Raw genomic sequence first — 20,515 nt, 5'->3', positions numbered from 1 at the left:
GGGAGGGGGAGAAGCGGCGCCCGCGCCGCGGCCACTCGGAGTCTCCCCCTGGGAGACGCGCGAAACGGCCGCTTGGGATCTCCCCCTCCCTCCCAGGTTTGAGAGCCTGGGACGGGGGGCGAGTAGCGGCACGCGAATCAGCTGTTTCGCGCGCCGTGGCAGCAGCAGCAGAAGTGAGATAGGGCGGCCGGGGCACATTTTTAGGGGCGGCATTCTGGCGCCGGCCATGCCGCCCCTAAAAATGTGCCGCCCCAAGCACCAGCTTGTTTTGCTGGTGCCTAGAGCCGGCCCTGGGTGTGAGCACCTATCCTGGTCAAGCCCGCAATCTGTAAGACATTACAATAGGCTGCCCTAAGGTAAATTTAGATGTGTGTTCAACGCAGACTACAGAATGGAGCCATAATCTGATGCAGCCATATTCTGCTCTGTCACAACTGGTTGGGGGAAATGTACTAGCAGTAACCACGGCTATTGTTAGCCTGATTTCAGAGGTAGTGTAGAGAAGGCCTAAAAGGTTGTAAAATAAAGAGTCTGCTTTGTTTCAAACTGGTGATATGAAAATTGTCAATGATTCTCAAAGTCTAGGGATTACAAACTGTATGCAGGAGGACACATCAGAAGAAAATGGATTATTTGAGGGGAAAGTTGGACTTTTGGGGAATTTCAATCATCATCTATACAATTTAGAAGAACAACTTAGGGAGAATTCTTGAAAGGTAAATTGATTCCACTATCAACCTCACTGCCTTTTTCAGTGAGCATAGAAGTTAAGGGGCTTAATTCCTTCGTATCATACATTTAAATCAGCATGAGTAGGGACATTACTTATTTTAAAATTGCATGGTATTGTTAACTATTCAAAGACTGATGTAAAAGTCTGATTTGTAGCTACTGGCTACAACAATGCATGTTGCAGCTGCATGGTACTGGCAAGGTCAGGAGAGCAGAGTGAAGCAGTGAATGGCACTGATACCTTTCCTAGCTCTGAGTTTTGTTGGTCTTTTCCTGCCAAGAAAAGTGTTCTCAGAATCCTGCTCTCACACCTGAGTCTCTTATTTGACAGTCTGGAAAATTAATATCCAGCTACGGCATGTAGCTGTGCTTCCAGCAAAACTCTGCACTTTTTACATCCGTTTATGGCAGTACATAAAAGATCACCGTCCACAGATTGTTAATTTTGAAGATTGCTCAGACTGCTGTGTGGAATTAGATGCTGCTGGTTTGCTAATACTACAGTAACATTGTAAATGAAGTATCTTAAATTATTAGCTTGTGGCTGAATGAAACCCAAGATGCTACACTGAATCCACAGCCCGAGGATAATCACTGAGCCTTGCATTTGTGTTCTTGGTAAATACCTGAATACTTAAATAATACCTGAGTCATCATTTTCTAAACTGGATCCAGGCAGAATGTTTATTTAATGGAACATAGCTCTTCAACTGCAAGAAAGCTCTTCCCATGCCTCTAACCTCATCTAGCTGGTTATACTCTGCTAATCACCATGGTACCTGCCTTCCCCTGCATAACATCATCTCTCTCTCTCATTCTTAAAGGCAACAGAAGTTGTTCAATAACTGCCAAATTTGATATTGGTTACCCAGTGTTGCTGTTTGCAAATGTTCCATGCTTGGTGAGGTGCACCACCCCAGCATTCAATGTGCCTTTGCAGCGCATGTGAAATTGCTGGCAGAATGACCTAGCAGAGAAGCTGCCAGATTTGCTTGTCTCTTTCCAATGCCACTTTGAAGTTAGCGGCATGTATGTGACTGTGCTGGGAAGGGAAATGAAGGAGTTATGCAGGGCAGGGAATGATAGAGGGTGAAAACCCCCCAGAACACATTTTTGAAATGAGTGAGAGATCTAATGAACAAATTCAAACCTATTTATTTTACTGAGCACTGCCAGAGGCACTGTCACTTTTTTTCTCTTGTGACCCTGCAGTGCTCCTGATTTATTACTCATATTTATATTTCTTTAACTCTTTCTATCAATGAAATTAAATGGGGAGAAAATAACAAGTTTATGGGTGAGATTTCAAATGTTCATAATGTAGAGGACTAGAAGTTATGATTCCCACAGCATCTGTATCTTGATCCTGGTGCACAATAATAATACTTGAGAGAGGTATAACTGAGCACAGGAGTGGGAGTTAGGACTTCCTGTGCGCCTAATCCCAGCTCCGATCATGACTTCCTCTGTGGCCTTGGTCAAATCACTTAACACCCCTGCCTCCATTTCTACAAATGGAGATAACATTTTTAGAGTGTGAGCTTGTTGTGGTGGGGACAGAGTCATTTATGGATGTACAACAACTAGCACGTCCTCGATGCTTCCAGAAATGAGTACAAAATTATCATGAAAATGGCTTGCAATATAAAAGTGTTGAAGGCTAGTTGATTTGTAAAGTGTTATGATGACAGAGCACTACACAAAGGGGCTAAGCGGTATTGTTTTTTTTATTCTACAGATACACAAGGGTCCCCAGCTGCAAATGCCAGGAGAACCACAATTTTGAGGGCCTGACGTCTGTGTTTTAAAAACACAACCATAATGTTGTTTTGTTTGGATTTAATATATTGCATTGTCCATTGTGGGAAGATGGCAGTAGAATCTTGTGAAAACTAAAAGTAGAAATAAGGAAACTGAGAATCTTCTGTAAGTAAGGAACAGGTTGGTAATAACATACTTTCAAATGTAATAAAAGATTTAATTAAACCTGGAGAATATCTTAATATTTTATTAATTACATTTATAATGCTTATTTCCAGCCCTATTTTCTACCTATTAAAACTTCCCAGTGGGTCAGAAGTTGTAATAGTAATCTATGCTTCAATTCCCAGTGCATTAGTTACAGGATATGCTGTGTGTCTGACTCTATCAGTGCTGCAGATGCCTGTCTGTGCCACATACTCTCAGTGCTAATAGTGCTGAAGCTATTTACATGGTCCTGTGAAAACAGATGCATCTATTTTAAATTAACTAAATATATAGGGCCATGTTCTGATTCTCAGTGGTTCTCAACTTTTTCCATACTGTGATACCTCCTTCAATTTGCAATATGAAAAGGGGCAGGGTGGTCATGATCTCCCAAAAACACTTGTCTGTGACCTCCCCCGGTTGAGAACCTATACCCTTACTCCGATTGAGTTGAACCTTACTCCACAGAGGGTCCCCCTGAAGTCAATGGGACCACTTGTAGAATAACCTTACTCATGCTCGATAGCACCTTCTTAGAAATCTGTCCCCTAGTGACAAAGTGAGGTAGAGGGTCTCATAACTGAACACTTACAGTGATAAACAATATTGAAAAATAAAGCAGCCTCTTAATTTAAATGAACGTGTGAAGGTAAAATGTCATATTTTAGATGTTTTTATGTATTAATAATTGGATAATTAAAAAAACAACATAACACTTCTATTCCTAATAGATAACCATCTCTTGTCCACATATAAACGTTTGTAGTGCTTAAATGTTCAATGCAAACTACCTGACAGTTTTCAGTAAATTTGTTAGTCTCTAAGGTGCCACAAGGACTCCTCGTTGTTTTTACCTGACAGTGTGTCATGTAATTCCTCCTGCAAAAGAACTACTGCAGAATAAAAGTTGACTTGTACAAACGAAATATTGACCTCCCTATCTATTTTTATATAATGCTTGTCTTTCATTTTTGCAGTGAGTGATTTTCTCTCTCCACCTTCCCACCCCTTTCAAGAAGTACTATAATAATTATATCATCAATTTGCTGTTCCTGCGTTTCAAGAGGTCCCTAATTTAGTTTCAAATCTATCTTCATGAACATGTTGTCCCTCCTGATTTTGGCAGGTAGACTAATGGATTTTCATTTCCAGAACCCTTTTTATCCAAATTACCTTACTGGAAGACCCACCGCTGTGGTTACTGCAGAGTATATATATATTTTTTTAATTTAAACCTTGATTTACCCTCTTTATGCATTTTTTCTGGATTCCTTTCTTTCCATATGCAATGATACTCTGCATAGGTCACATGCAATATGAGGCTGACATCAATAACTCTATGGAATCAAGATGTTGCAATATGTGAAGGACAGGGCTAAGTCAATTCCGGTAAGCTTCTCTGTATCTTTAACAACAACAGGAGCTAGGGGCCTTGCTGTAGGAACACTGATAGATGTAATAGGTCTCTTTCTTAGGTTCTGGCTCCACAGTTCTTACCTGCACTGATCTGAAGCAGTATATGTGGATCATACCATTGAGCTAAAATCCCACACCCTACCCCAGTGAACAGGTGTCCATATCACAAAACCCATCATGACAGTTGGCTCCTTTGCCAACCTCAGCACTGAGGTCAATTCTTGGAGAATGAAAGGCTTTCCCATCCCTAAAGGGGGTCCTGCAAGGCCAGAGTTGAGGCAGGTGGGGCCGTTAAGAAGCTTTTGTGCTGATAAATAAGACTTCATTCACTCTCAAGGTCTGCACCTTTTCCTCAACTAAGTGTGATGCCAGAACTGATCATCTGCAACACAGCAAAACAAAGAGATAGCTCAGTAGTTTGAGCATTGGCCTGCTAAACCCAGGGTTGTGAGTTCAATCCTTGAGGGGGCCACTTGGGGATCTGGAGCAGAATCAGTACTTGGTCCTGCTAGTGAAGGCAGGGGGCTGGACTCGATGACCTTTCAAGGTCCCTTCCAGTTCTAGGAGATGGGATATCTCCATTAATTATTATTTAATTAAAGGTACAGAGCACATACAGCGTTCATATTTGCGAACAAACACTTTGCTTTTTGCTCTGTTGGCATCTTTCACTTCTCCATTTGAAAATTCAGGGTGGAATTTTATTTTGCCTAAAATCCACTTTCTTACAGTTATAGGGTTTTCTTTAAAAAGTTCCTTCTTATTCTGACGTCATGTAGCTAATTTTGATTCCTGAATCTTCCAGCTTTGCTTCGGAGTTTTGCATCAAAAATACTGAGATGCAATAATGCATTCATATCAGCTTTCTCCTGTGGAAAAACAATTCACGAAGTACCCCTGCAATCTGGCATAATTTACACCTGTAGCACTCTTGGTTCATGGGGGAACAATGTAACTGGAAAAACAATAGGGGTGTTCAAAGCAGAGTTCAGGTGCGCTGGAAGAGCTGTGGGTGAGAATCCAGGGCTGGAATAGGAGAGGGTGCTGCAAATTAGGATTGAGAGATGCATTGACAGAGCTGTATCAGGGACAGAAATGGAATGGGCAGAAAGGCGGGTGGGTGGGAATTGGAGTGGAGGTTGAAGGTGAGGTACATTGGTAAAGCAGTGTGGGAGCTCAGGCGTGGAATAGGATACTACAAATCAGAATGAGAAGCATTGGCAGCACAGCTGATTTAGAGCCCAGATAGGGTGACCAGATGTCCTGATTTTATAGGGACAGTCCTGATATTTGGGGCTTATTCTTATATAGGCATCTATTACCCCCCACCCTCTGTCCCGATTTTTCACACTTGTATCTGGTCACCCTAAGGCCAGAACTGGAGTAGCAGCTGTCTTTAGCCTTTTGGGGTGCAGTCACAGAGCATATAAGGGCCTAGACGTGGTATAACAAGGGGTGCTGCAGGGGCGGACTGAGGGGCTTTGACCTAGGAGTGAGGGAACTCTAGATGGGACAGGAGAGGGTGATGCAAATTGGCACCAAGTCCCATTGAGAGGAAGAAGCCGTGCACTCCACCTGCCTGCCTTACACCTTTCTCTAGCCCCTCAGGTGGCCACACTTCCCAAGAGGGGTGGGAGGGCCCCTGCTCTGTCCTGCACCTTCCAAGAGGCGGCCAGCCCTTCTCAAAGTATGGTAGCTACCCTTATGGAACGGGGGCGGGGGGAGCCTTCTGGGAGAAGGTCCCTCACCCTCCAGCCCTGCGGCAATGGGCGCACACTGTCCAGTACGCAGGGGCTTTGGAGAGGGCAGCAAGGGAAAATCCCATGGCATGTGGGGCCTGATGCCCCCATCCTCTCATGTGCGGCAAAGCCTCCCCTCCATCGTTCCCACGGGGGCTTAGATCCACTGTGTTCCTGAGGCTCCCCCCCACTCTGGGTGTGAGTCACTGATTTCTACGCGCCCTCCCCGCTCGCTGCCCCAGGGGACAGCCCTGCTGCACACTCACTGCTCACGCAACCAGACGGGGTAGCCTCGCAGCGCGCGCGCGCGCTCCCTCCGGCTCCGCTGCCGTGCACCAGCACTCGGGCGCGCTCCGCAGCGCCGGGGGTGCGCGCCCTTTATGACAGGTGGCCGCGCGTTGCGCGCTCCCGGGGAAAGCAAGGTGGTGGTGGGAGGGGGGAGGGGGAGAGAGTCGGTCCAGCGGCAGAGGAGACAATGGCAGCGGCGACAGCAGCGCTGTAGGCACCTTCTGAATGGGAAAAAGCAACCTGGGTGGGGGCGGAGGAGGAGGAGAGGAAGAAACAGCCGCGGCGGAGGAGGAGGAGGCGGAGGGGAGGAGGGAGCCACCCGCCCCCCCCGCAGCAAAGCAGGGGGCAGCCGGCAAGCGCCGGGTGACTGCAAGCGGGAGCGGGCGGGGGGGCTCGGCGGCCAGGGTCCCCGGCATGGCTGCGGGGCCATGGGGGCTGCCGTGAGCCGCGCCGGGCGCTGAGAGGCGCGGGGAAGCGCTGGCTCCATCACCCCCCGGAGGAGGGAGGCAGGCGCGTCCACCTGCACGCACGGGAGAGCCGGGCTCATGGAGCGGCGGTGACTGCAGCAGCCGCCGCCGCAATCCCCAGCCTTGCCTGCTGGAGGCAGGGGGGGTGGCCCCCAGCCAGCCAGCCCCACGCTCCCCGGCCCCCCTCGCGGGCTCGCCGCCAAGGTAAGTCTCTGCACCCAGCAGCCGTGCGGGCTTCGCTTGCTGGAGTTTCTCTTTGGGGGGCGGGGGGGAGGAGATCCAGCGCTCTCCGGGAGCCCCCACTCAGCCCTGCCAGCCTGAAAAGGCCTTTTCCTATTCGGGGAGAATAGCGCAAGCACACGCAGCCCCCAGCCGGCTGCTTGCACGGCTCCGATAGGGTGTGTGTGTGTGTGTGTGTGTGTGTGTGGTGATGATGATGATGATTAGAAATTGCATGTTTGAGAAAAGGTCTGTCTTGTTGCCGTCTCTTGCCAGGAGGGAAACATAAATTGTGTCAATCAAATTCCTCCAACCTTTGCTGTGTATCTAGTGAGCAGTGGGAAAGCGGAGAAGGTTTCAAGGCGACTTGGGGGGTGGCGGGGCATGAGTTAAGTTTAACCCTCCCCATTCCAATCAATCCAGGGTGAATTTTCCAGAGAGGAAAATATTTAGTCTCCATTCTTTTGCTCCTGACTTATGTCTCTTTTCTTAAAATATTGAAAGTGGAATTTAGGGCAAAGACTTACAATAATTAATTAGTTGCTTTAATACATGTTCTGAGGGGAAAGAAAAGAGAGACCTGGATCAAATTGTCAAAGGCTCGGGGGTCATCGAAAGTGTGTGAATATCACAAATGAATAGATTTTCTGCTGTGGAAACTACTAGTTTAGGAATGAAATTAGACTTGTGTTTTTTTCAGCCCCAAATTTGTCCTTTGAATTTTTGAATACTTCTAGAAGTTTTTATTTTAAAAATTACACGACAGTGTACTAGTTGTAAGTCTTTCTGTCTTTGGGCATCTATTATTATTTGTTTAGTACATTTATTGTTTGTGTTTACAGGGAACTGTTTAGCAAATATATTTGCTATTGGGTATTCTAGTATTTAATTTGTCTCTGAATCTCTGGTAAACTAAATTTTGGTAAAAATATGGTTTTAAAGCACTTTGAAAAAGATTGGATGTAAGCTACTTTATTTTCATGCATTTCAACACTGATGAGAATTCTGGTAGGAACTAAAATATTCCACAGTGGGAGGAAAAAGGTTCTACAAATCAGTATCATCCGAACTACTGTAGGCCATTTGTATTTTCTGTGTCTTCCTTACACTACTTACACACTGGTTAACATATGACCAGGTTTTTATTTACAGCAATGAGGTTTTGAATGGTGGAAGAATTTACACAGAAACCTTATTTTTAGCAAGGAACAAAAAAGCACTAAAGAAACTGTCATTTCACATATTAAACTAGAAAACTGGCTAATCAAATAAAACTGGCTCATTGTCTGAAACTCTATCCCAGTGAAAAATGCGGCTGTGAATATAATTAACCATCTGTCTAGTGAGCAATTGAAAATTGGGCTCATATATTTTTATTTCAGTGTCTTCAGTTCTGAACTGCTTGTGCATTTGTGCAAGAGTGACAACAGTAATGTATTTTGCTTACTAAGTGTACTATATGAGGTGTCTGTTTTTAATATCTGATTTAAAAAAAAATTAAACCATGATGTTCAAAATTAATTGTGCAATTTGAAAATGGCACGTTTGCAATATAGTAACCCAAACCAGTTCTAATGGACTAGTGACTAAAGCAAAGGCTGTATATTTTGTCTCTAAATGTTATCCAGTATTTTACCCCCTGCTGAAAATATGTAGAGTACACATTCACCAGGTGAAAGGATTTTGTGTGTGTGTATCGGGCTGAGGAAGAGGAAAGACGTGTAAGTGTGAGAGGGCAATCTTAAAATTATTTGGCCTTGGGAATCTATTCTGAGCCTTCCCCCATCCGTACTTGGTGGTCTGTTCATCCTTTTTGCCCCTTCCTGGACTCTCTGGTCAGCTTGCTTGCAATCTATTCACATCCATCAACATCCTGGTATTCAGATTTGTGTTCGCTGTGTTTTTAGGTACCTGCTGTTATCAGTGGAACAGTATGGTAATGCAGTAACCACTGTGCCAACAGCAAAATATCTCTGCTAGAAAGTGTGTGTGGTTGTGTATGCACCTGCACGCGCGCACACTCACACACACTTTTTTTTGTTTGTTTGTTTAGGTATGGGGTGAGGGGGAAATGACAGCACTCAAGCAGGGAGGATGCAATTAAGTTACTTCAGCTGATACCTAATACAAGAATACATTTGTTAAAATATGTGAACTGTGCACACGGCAGCAATCTTCAGTGAACCACTTTTTAAACAAATATTTGACAAAAGAACAGACCTGTTAAATGGATAACAATTATGTAAGCACATGGTGGGGTTTGACGTATGTCAAGTCTGTTAAATAAATCAACCTGTTCAATGAATAAATCTGCTATGCACCAATGCTTTATTTTTAAAAAAAAGGCAATAAACCTAGTAGTGCATTTAAGATCTCTCCTGCTGTTTATATGAATCTTATGCCCAAACCCCTGATAAAAGGGAGGTCTTGAAGGTGCATGTATGTGTGTGTTTCGAAGTGGGGGGAGGAGAGATCAGCAAGTGATAAGATAGATATTAAAAATACACGAAGATGTGCTTAAGGATTCCCGGTGATATAATTCTCACTGATCCATGTCTTGATTGAGTATTTGCTTTGCAGTGGCAATGGTCCATACACAGCTACATTGATTTTTGGTTTCTCTGTTTATGATGGCAGTTTTTGTGAATAATTATTTCCCCCAAAGTGCTACTAAGGAAGAATGGCAGACCCTAGTTGGCCTACACAGCAGTACAATATCTTTCAAATTGTGTATCCGGCTGAAAATAAAGAGTGCCAGTTCAAGTGTTTCTACACACAACAGAAATGTAAAAGGAAGACAAAAAAGGAGAACAGCTTCACCATTCACGTTTCCCCCGCAACCTAAGAAGCTTCCATCTCTGTACCTTACCAAGTTGCTTATAACAGTGGCTTAGCTAACCTTCCTAATTGTTAAGTATCAGAGGGGTAGCCGTGTTAGTCTGGATCTGTAAAAAGCGACAAAGAGTCCTGTGGCACCTTATAGACTATCAGAGGTATTGGAGCATAAGCTTTCGTGGGTGAATACCCACTTCGTCAGATGCATGTGGGTATTGTTCTGGATTGGGAGGTGTCTTTTCAGTGAAAAAGGTCTTGACGGATAGACGTGAACTTTTCAAGCTGGTGCAAAGCAGGTAGTAGTAAGTATATATGTGAAATGTAAGGCAGACAGTACTTTTATGGAATACTCCCTTCCTGAGATGATGACTCCTGATGGATATTTGTGTATGAACCACAAACAAATATCTCTCTGTGTGTGTAATCTTTCTGTTTTTATCCGTCCAAAATATGTCTGGAAAGAAAATAAAAGAGTGAGTATGTGTCACACGCATGCAAAGCCAAGGATGAAGCACACAAGAATGGGGACAAAGAATTCTCAGTTCAGGGGATCAGCCTATGGAATGACTTTCCAGACGAGATTAGACAGATCAAGAATCCAACCATTTTTAGGAAATGCTGAAAAACCTTCTACTCTGAGAGAGCCTTTGTGAGAATGACATTCACACCACCAACACTCCCGCCAGTAGTCCCCTACAGTCAAAACAAAAACCCAAACTAGAAAAGAATAACCAGTCTCTTACCTCCCCACCCATCAAAAAGAACAACCAACCAACCAGAAACAGACAAATGAACCAACCAAAAATCTATCCCCAAAAGGGAGAGGAGCCAGGGATCCCATGAAGTCAGCTAATACCTTGCTATTCCCAATCTGTTTTATGTGGTGTGTACTCAGATACTACAGTGGTGGGCTGAAGTTTAAAACCCTAAGGTAGGTAGGTAGTCTGTGTGGAAAAAAAACAAAATAAAATTTCCACTGCTGCTTAGTAATGACCGTTTTCAGGGATTATCAAAATATATTAAGAATCAGGAGTAAGGGGTTAATAACTCTGAAATAGTTAACTTATTACAAGGTTTTATACGCTCAACTGGAGAAGAGTGTATATTTAGTCTGTTGTAGATCTGGAGTAGTTTATCCCAGTTTGGGATTGGTTTTACAATCGGTACCCATGCATATACAGTAAGATGGAGGAGTTTCTTGATTTTGTGGAACCATCCAGTAGTGAATAAATGAGCCATATTGCATAAAACCAGGTGAACCATGTTTCACTGATACCTTGTCAGACCTCCCACTCCCCCCATTCTTGCTATTAACTCATGATATACCAAGATTGCAAGCTGTTTGTGGTAGGAGCTTGTCTTATTTATTATATGTACTGTGTGTCTTGCACAACGGGGTCTTCATCTTATGCAGGGCCGGCTCTAGGATTTTTGCCGCCCCAAGCAGAAACAATTTTGGCAACCCCCCCCCCCCATTTTTTCTTACCCCACCCCCGGCCCCGCCTCAGCTCCGCCCCTTCCCCAAATCCCCAGCCCTGCCTCCTCCCCCCAGGCTCTCAAGCCTAGGAGGGAGGGGGAGAAGCGGCGCGCAAATCAGCTGTTTCGCGTGCCGCGGCCGCTCGGAATCTCCCCCTCCCTCCCAGGTTTGAGAGCCTGGGAGGGAGGGGGAGCAGCGGCGTGCAAATCAGCTGTTTCGCGCGCCGTGGCAGCAGCGGAGGTGAGCTAGGGTGGCCGGGGCACATCTTTAGGGGCGGCATTCTGGTGCCGGCCATGCTGCCCCTAAAAATGTGCCGCCCCAAGCACCAGCTTGTTTTGCTGGTGCCTAGAGCCGGCCCTGATCTTATGGCTGCTAGATAATGCTGCAATACAATATTAAATAATGAGTTGTGTTGTCCTGTAGCGAGTGGCTAAGCTTAGCAAGTTTAAGGTAATTAATTAGTTCTGGTTTCCAGATGTCATACATGGATTTTGCATAAGATATCCATAAATTGAGGGCAAGCTGTTTTGCTATCAGTGTAAATGTGTTGATAACGTCAGTTTCACACCCAGTGACTTTACTAGCTTTGCTGATCCCTAACAAACATAGAGTTGGCGTGAAAGTTATTGAAGTACCCATCATTTCTATAAAACAGTTTTGAACGTGCACCCATAAATTATACATAATGGGGCATTCCCACAAATAACAAAATAGAGTTGCCTTTGATGAGTAACATTTTGGACAGTTAGATAGTAGTGCTAGATATATTTTGTTAGCAATTCCAGGGGAATAATACAGTCTAGGTAAGACTGCATTTGTGTGACTCTGTTGCAAATGGATGTCTCCTGAGTGACAGATAGCAAGGGCTAGACCAGTCAGTCTCTAATATTTCTGTAGCAATGTCTTCATTCAGCATATGTAGCAAAGGATATCTTTCATCCAGCGTATTTGTCAGATCATGTTAAAACTTTTAATTTAATCTTTAGGCCTGCTTGCATATTGAAGGTGTTTCTGTATGTATTTTACATGAGATGATTATAGAGATCTGGAGGGTTGTAAAATCGCTTAATTCTAGGTATATGAAAAATTGTTCTGTTTCTATATTGTGATTTTGCTGCAGCTGTTTGAATGATATAAATATAACCAATTGCCATACCATGCCTATGGTCCATCTGTTCAGTCCATTATCTGTCACTGAGAGTGGCCAGAACCAGCTTCCTCATAAGAAGCTGAAAGAAACCATGCAATAGGCATTTATAGGGTAACCTGCCCTCAGAGAAAGTTTCCTTCTAACCCTAAATAGTTAGAAGTTGGCTTCTGCCCTGAAGCATGGAGGTTTATACCTTTAGCTCTTGTTTTGTTACTGAAGTCCTCAAATCTTGATTTAAAGACTTCAGTTACAGAAAATCCACTATTTACTCTAGTTCAAAGCAGGAAGTGACCCACGCACCACACTGCAGATGAAAACAAAAATTTCCCCAGTCTCTGTTAATCTGACCTGGGGGAAAATTCCCTCCTGACTCCAAAGATGATCATGAGCATGTGGGTGAAATCTACGAACAAGACCACCTGGAAAAGAATTCTTTGGAGTAACTCAGCCCGCTCCATCTAGTGTCCCAACTCTGACTGTTGAAGATATTTGCTAATAGCAGTCATGGTTGGGCGATATGCCTTTGTAGGCAACCTCATAGTATCATCTCCTCCACAAACTTATCAAGCTAAGTCTTGAAACAAATTAGTTTTTTGCCCCCACTGCTCCCCTTGGAAGGCTGTTCCAGAACTTCACTCCTCTGATGATTAGAAACCTTCGCCTAATTTCAAGTCTAAACTTGTTGATGGCCTGTTTATATCCATCTGTTCTTGTACCAAAATTGGCCCTAAATTAAATAACTCCTTTCCCTCCCTGTTTATCCCTCTGATGTATTTATAGAGGACAATCGTATCTCCCCACAGCCTTTGTTTTGTTAGCTTCAATGAGCCGCGCTCTGTAAGTTTCCTCTCATAAGGCAGGTTTTCCATTCCTCTAGTCATCTTAGTACCTCTTCTCTATACCTGTTCCAGTTTGAATTAATCTTTTTTAAGCATGGGAGACCAGAACTGCACACAGTATTCCAGATGAGGTCTCACCAGTGCCTTGTACAGTGGTAATAACACTTTATTATCTCTAAGTGAAGTTTGAATTCAGATGTGAACTTCCTCAGAAGGTGGAAGAGTTTGTTTTCCAGTTTGGCTTGTTACACAGTGGCCTGAATTGCAAAGCTTAGTTCATAGATGGATCTGGACTTCCCATTGGCAGAATGGTGAGGTTATGTATCAGGTGTTCTGGTTCAGCCCTATCTATAATTACAAACATTGTTACCCTTTCTGTACAGAATATTTTCATGTTCCCTTCATCCCATGTGGGATTTCCTTAATGGTGGAGTTACTGTTTAATTTTATGAAAGTGGTATTTACTGTTTTGTGGGATTTTTTTATGGTTGAGCTTTGAAATTATTCTATAGTTCCTAGTGCAGGAGGGGAGCAATGGGGTTTTTGGAAATATGATTAGTATTTGGAGACATTTCCAGTCTTTCTCTCCTTTATAGGGTTCCCAGTTTGGGTTGGACGTATTCCTGGAGGCTTCATCACATGACATCATCTTTAATTAAAGATTCATCTTTAATTCCTGGAGACCCCAGGACGATCCTGGAGATTTGGCAACCCTACTCTTTTAGAAGTTCTATACATATGTGGGTTTTACCATCATGATGCAATTATTTCTGGAGTGTACAGAGAGGAGGTGGTGCTGTAAGTGTACAGAGAGGAGGTGGTCTGCACTTCTCATGCAAGAGCTGCAGTTGTGAGGACATGCACACATTTAGAGAGAGATTTTCAATAGAATTTGGCTCACGTGCAACCCTGTAAATGACTAGATTTTCAAAGGTATCCAGTACCCAGCAGCTTCCATGTGGAACACTGGGAGCTGCTGAATGTTGAGTTCTTTTGAAAATCTGTATATTTACTTGCCTAAGTGAGACCTGAGCTCTTTTGAAAATGTGGTCCGTAAAATCCCCAGTATTATAGAATTCTCTTGTTTGTTATGCCATACAGTGTTTCAGAGCTGCATTTGGAGCCACAAACTTGGAAAAGGCCAAATTCTCTTTCCCACCCTTCAAAGTTTTCTCCCAGAGGCACTTGCACATGAAAGTCACAGTGCAAAACAGCCAAGAGTAGAAACTAGAAAGTCCACAGATTTTGTTTCCTGTACAATGCACAAGTGACTAACTGGAGTCTGTGATGGGGAAGAAGAGCTGAGGCCTTATGAAAAGCCTATTTATTGGTATTAATTATTTTTTTATTAGTTACAGCATCAATAGTCAATTGGCAGTAGAAGAACCCAAAGTAAAAATATTAAATCTTCAGAAGTTTTTTCAAAGCTTGCATTTTTCATAAGAAGCTTGTGAGGCTTCAAATCTAAAGCTTCCAAAGCTTTATTTTTTTTCTTCAGAAGTGTTATTGAAGCTCTTTTTTAATGTTTTAATTTTTAGCATTTTAACAGAAACTACTAGTTTTGCATATCAAGACTGGTTCTTTCCCATCTGCTGGAATAGCCAGGTCTTCTGGTCTGGTCAGTTAGATTCCTTCCAAATCTCTGTTTTAACTGCCATTTCCCCCTGTGACCTAAGTTGGTAGCTTCAAACAAGCAGAAACACATGCAGCCTTGGGGGTGGAGGGACTTTTCCAGTCAGGATGATATCTGACCTTCATAGTTGTTGAATAACTACAACAAATTCTTTAACTGCTTCACTGAAACAAGGGTGTATGTTTGGTAGGGTTACCATATTTCAGCGAGCAAAAAAGAGGACGGGAGGAGCCCCGCCCTAGCCCCGCCCCTGCCCCTCCCACTTCCCGCCCCCCCCTGACCTCCCAACCCTCCCCCCGTTCCTTGTCCCCTGACTACCCCCTCCTGGGACCCCTGCCCCTAACTGCCCCCCAGGACTATCTAAGCCTCCCTGCCTCTTGTCCCCTGACTGCCCCAACCTTTATCCACACCCCCACCCCCAGACAGACCCCTGGGACTCCCACGCCCCATCCAACCACTCCCCACCCACTGACAGCCCCCCCCCAGAACTCCCAACCCATCTAAACCCCTCTGCTCCCTGTCCCCTGACTGCTCCGATCCCTCTCCGCACTCCTGCCCCCTGACAGCCCCCCCCCAGAACTCCCAACCCATCTAAACCCCTCTGCTCCCTGTCCCCTGACTGCTCCGATCCCTCTCCGCACTCCTGCCCCCTGACAGCCCCCCCCAGAACTCCCAACCCATCTAAACCCCTCTGCTCCCTGTCCCCTGACTGCTCCGATCCCTCTCTCCACTCCTGCCCCCTGACAGCTCCCCCCCAGAACTCCCAGCCCCCTACCCCCCCCCGCTCCTTGTCCCCTAACTGCCCCCTCCTAAGACCCCCCCCAACTGCCCCCCAGGACCCTACCCCCTACCTGTACCCTGACTGCCCAAAACTTTCTCCACTGCCCCCAAAAAGCCCCCCCTGTTTCTTGACCTCCACCTCCAGAACCTTCCTGCCCCCTGACCTCCTTACCCTGCTGCTCAGAATAGAGTGTTGGGCTCTGTGCAGCCGAGCCGGACACGTGGCTGAGCTCCCGAGCACAACAAAACCCGGTCTGGCCCTGCACAACAAAACCCGGTCTGGCCCTGCACAGTGTTGCCGGACTGGGCTGCAAGGCAGCTGCTGGCTCAGAATGCAGGGCGGATCCGGCTCCTCTACAGCTGCTCCCGAGTCCAGCCCGGGACTTCCCTGCAGCCCTCCCAGCCACTCTCTGCTAATCCCGGACATTGTGAGAGCTTTGCAAATTCCCCCCGGACGCTATTTTTAGCACACAAAAGGAGGACATGTCCGGGGAAATCCGGACGTATGGTAACCCTAATGTTTGGGGAATTAGCAAAGATGAAAGGAATGAAGTGTCAGTATGGCTTTGTTGGTAGCATGGTTTTCTACAGGCCACAAGGTCATGGCTTAAAGTCCTAAATCCAGATTTAAGGCTCATGCTGACATTTTGGTGCAATACCGATGGCTGACTGGTGGTGTCCTGCAGATGAGATATTAAACAGAAGTCCCTCTTGGCTGTCTCTGATAGCTGAGCAAGTAAAAATTAAGAGTTTGATTTTTAAGAAGTGTGTCAGATTTGTTAATGCAAATAATAGAGTAGGGGTGGAATTTTTTGACAAATAATTGTGGGTGTATTTGATAGCATAGTCACAGCTAGCTAGTTAATTAAACCTGAATATTGGGTGGACAGATATCTATAATTGGTATTTAATATGCCTTTAGTGATTTAGAGAGGGCAGTGTCAGAATTTTCTGAGTCCAAAAGATGCTGTGGCACTTAACTTTTTTGTTTATTTTGTTTTTAAACGTGAGGGGGTATTTCTGGTGTCCTGACCACTTATCCCTCTGTTTACATATATTTTAAAAAATTTGTTGCTGACCACACTGTTTTTGTTGGACCAATGTGCAGTGACTTCATAGTGTCTAGTTGGATACTTTTACTTTAAAATGGCCCCATATAACATCAAGGTCTTCTGTCTTTTTAAAATAAATCCATTGTGTAGTAGTGTGTTGTAAATTTTTGCGATATAATTAGATAATGTTGAGATGCAACATCTAGTTGACACTACTGATGTGGGCAAAAATATAGCAGACTCTGTGATGATTCCAACAGAACAGTTAATGTATAATATTGAAACATGTGACTATTAATAACCTAAAACATCTAAAGATTAACGGAAGTAAAGGAAAAAGAGTCCAACCAGCTATGACAAGATGCATTAAAACTCATCAGCTGCAACTACTGTATAAGTCGGTGAGTTTTTAATTGCAACAAAATCTTAGTCTTCTTCATGCATAAAATGGAGTTCAAAGAGTTTCTTTGATCAGCTGCTCTGTAGAAAAAAATAACTTCTCCTATCCCAGTAATCTTTACCTACCTAATTGTCTTATTCCTCTGGTCAGGTCATTTGACTGAGATCTAGTAATAAGATTTCAATAAGATGATTCTTATTTATTGTGCCTCTATCTCTTTAATTTATTCCCTTGCCTAACTTTTTTATATTTGAACCCTGGCCTTTCCTATTTTGTTTATTATAAACACTAGCCTTATTGAGTTTAAATTAGTTTCTAGATAATCCATTGTATTGCAGAAAGTATCTGTTTTGAAAAGATCAGTAAAAGGGTAAGTTTTTAGATCAGTTTGATTAATTCCTCTCAGCTCCATGATGTCTAACATAGCGGCGAGTTCCATGGTCCAAGTCTACAATCAATGTAGAGATTGTATTTTATACAGTGTCACATTTATATAAATTTGCTACTTGTGTACAGTCTTACTCGTGCTTTATAGATTGATTAGGAAATAGTGCCGACTAGCCAGTAGAATGTGATGTGAGATTTGCTCTTTAGGGGCTCTGGCAGGTAGATTGCTATTAGTAGTGATGAAGAGTTACAAATAGCATTAGCTTGTGATTGACATGGTGACTGGTCTGTGGAATTATTGACTTCAGATTAATGTATTAAGCAAACTCTGTGGCATCCCAATCTTCCTTGCAATAACGACTGGCAGAAGTTTTATTACTGTTAACCAAAAAGACCCACATAGTCTTTTTAGGATGTTGGGGGGTGCTACTGTAGTAAATTTTTCAGCTCCCCCTCTTCAGCTACAGATAGCTCAGAATTTCAAAGGCTAGTCCAGGACAGATTTTGGAAGGCCATGATTTAAACCTTCAACCATAGCAATCAGTTTAGATTTTGGAGGTTATCATTGCCACAAAAAGTCTAGAGATTTTGAACAAAAAAATCTGTGATCAGCTTTTTATCTTCATATGCACCCAAGACCAACCCTGACCTTTTGCCATCCATTTTCTGAAACTATAGGAAGAGGAGAGACACAAGAATGGGGTGGAGAAAGCTACTGAAAAGGAATAGGTAGAGGGGTTTCAAGGAGGTAGCAGGTCAGAAATTTCAGTGTTGGTGACAGGGCAGGAGAAGGAAATACTGCATCGTTATACTTCAGCACTGACTGTACAATACAGTACTGAAAGTCTTCATCTGTGCACTGATCAATAAGCTTGTGCATGGTGGAGCGCACAAATCATATTCCAAATGCTTACTGATTGTGTAATTCTTAAATTTTATATGAAACCTTTGGGTTGCCTTTCCCCGTTTCAACATGTAATAAACCACAAAATTAATTCTGCCGATGGCAGTTTGCCTCACGTGAGTTCTGGTGCCAATATTCTTTCTACTCAGTGACATTCAAACAAAAGGGGATATTACAGTGTGTGCAGTATGTTCAACTGTGTTAAGCTTGTGCATGTGGTGAATGCAACTGGTACAGTCGCACTTAAATCTCAAGTACAAGTAAATAAAAAGTCGAGGTGGTAACTCTCAATACTTGAGTAACCCATTAGTCTCTGAAGTACTACTATACTTCTGAACTTCATTAGTAACTTGAAAGACCCTTTTGCCATGTTTAGGGGCTATTAGCTCTTAAATTTGGAGCATTAAAGACTGGAGAAGTCTTATAGCTAGAACACTGTGTACTGCTTAAAACATTTGGAGGGTACTGGAACCAGAGGAATACTCTCCTTCGGATCCCAGGATAGTTGTGTTGGGTATCCCTCTAGAAGATAACTCTGTTACCCCTCACCCACAAAAATTTCAGCATATTTTTTTTTCTTGCACAAAATAACACTCCTCCCATAACTTGGAATTCTTGGCTATATACATAATAGTATGAAATCAACCATTTCTTTAATTTTATTCCCCGAGAGACAAATTCTACCAAAGCAAACTTCATAGCAGATTCTGAAATCATATTGAAAAGTAAGTTACATTAGGATGATAAATTACTGCCTCTGTGCAGTAGTGAACTTTAAGCATGCACAGTTCTGTCATTAAAAACAAAGTACATAAATGATTTCAAAGGGCCTCTTACCTATTGTGGATTTGACTTAAGAAATACAGCTTTTAAAAATTGACCGAAACTCAGTGTGGGTTCAAAATTACATGCAGTTTTGCAATTGCCAGACGGAACAGATTTGAAAACAGAAAGCCCTTTCTTTTAGGTGTTCTCAATAGCATTAAAAGTTTATAAGATTAAAAAAAAATCTAAAATGTGTGAAAATGGTAAATGTTTGTTTGTTTTTTAAAAACTAAATACTTGGTATTTCCAGCTCAGTACCTTTCAGTGGAGGTTTTCAAATTCTAAACACAAATTAAGTAAGCCTTACCACCCACCCCAACCTAATTTGTTAGTGAGAGAACTGAGCCACAGAAAAGTTAAATGATTTACTCAGAATCGCACAGTCATGAATTGGACCCAGAAGTCCTGATTTGCCCCAGTCCTGGACTCTGTTGGGTATACTGCCTATCCTAAATTGTTTGTGATAAATTGATGGCAAAAATAAACCTTCATTCATTAGACATCCTTTTGCACTCTTGATACGCTGCAGGTAATTGAAAGGATTTATTTAAAAATACTTACAAAGCAAAACAACCAGTGATAAAAACAACAAAAGCCCTCCTTTGAGCAGGAATTATTTTTGCCTAGCTTTTACCTGGAGCAAACTGCCTTAGTTTTCCCCAGCCAAATTATCGCCCCTGAAAACAAGAAATGAAGCAATGTAAACTTTAATTTATAGCAGTACTAGCAGGCTGGAAAGAAGCACCTGCAGACTGTGCAGCCGCCAAGGGGGGGCATGGGAGGGATGGGTAGGCATTAGGTTCCCAATGGACTTTCTATTATATAACCAGGGTTTGGACTGGGTCAGGGTGTCAACTTTATGATCTTGTGTGTGGTACAGGGCACCCTAGCTGGCTGCTTGTATCATTGTGATAAAGGCAAGGCTTCTGTTTTGGTAGCTAGGTGAAGCTACAGTTTGACAGTCTTTTACTCAGAGTCTTAAAAAGACTCTGAGTAAATACTTTTTCTATTGTAACCTTATGCCCAGCTCCCCAGTAAGTAGCGAACTACAGCACAGTGTGAAGTGGATGGGGTGGAGCAAAAATTCCATCTCCTGGATAAAAAGAAATAGCTGAAAAATATTTGTCTAAAATGGAAGGTTCATGCTGATGTGAAGCTGTGTTTACTTTTTGAAAATTCAGTTTATTAAACTCAAGGCTGCAGAACTCCAGGGATCAGAGATGCTGTCTGAACACCACCTTGCACACTGCACAAGCAATTTTCAAAATTACTTTTTTAATTAAAGTTGTATCAGTTTAAATGTGTGTTAAAGGAAAGTTCACAGTCTCTTTAACAGCTGAAACTGTGCTACAAATGTGGGGAAACTGTTCTCTCCTATCTAAATCTATCTAAAACAGTTCAGTG

At 43.2% G+C, this 20,515-nt stretch overlaps 2 protein-coding genes across 10 annotated transcripts in view; both read left to right on the top strand.

The window, feature by feature from the left end:
• Positions 1-3,626, top strand: part of ABCB7 (ATP binding cassette subfamily B member 7) — a 99,771-nt gene extending 96,145 nt beyond the window's left edge. For both annotated transcript variants that reach the window (XR_006174628.2, XR_010590278.1), the window contains one exon: positions 2,471-3,626. The gene's annotated coding sequence lies outside the window, so the exon portion shown is untranslated. The remainder of the gene's footprint in view (positions 1-2,470) is intronic.
• Positions 3,627-6,307: 2,681 nt separating this feature from the next.
• The window catches only part of NEXMIF (neurite extension and migration factor), a 243,365-nt gene continuing 229,157 nt past the window's right edge, over positions 6,308-20,515 (top strand). For 3 of the 8 annotated variants that reach the window (XM_065556592.1, XM_065556596.1, XM_065556593.1), the window contains exon 1: positions 6,389-6,814. The gene's annotated coding sequence lies outside the window, so the exon portion shown is untranslated. Of the gene's footprint in view, positions 6,354-6,388; positions 6,815-20,515 lie in introns of those variants that run through there. The other 5 variants (XM_024106770.3, XM_042851039.2, XM_042851037.2 and 2 more) reach the window with 3 other exon arrangements.

This window comes from Chrysemys picta, chromosome 9 (assembly GCF_011386835.1).
Source record: "Chrysemys picta bellii isolate R12L10 chromosome 9, ASM1138683v2, whole genome shotgun sequence".
Lineage (NCBI taxonomy): Eukaryota > Metazoa > Chordata > Testudines > Emydidae > Chrysemys > Chrysemys picta.
The sequence above is the reverse complement of the archived record's forward strand: the minus strand, read 5'-3'. Positions and strand labels throughout refer to the sequence as shown.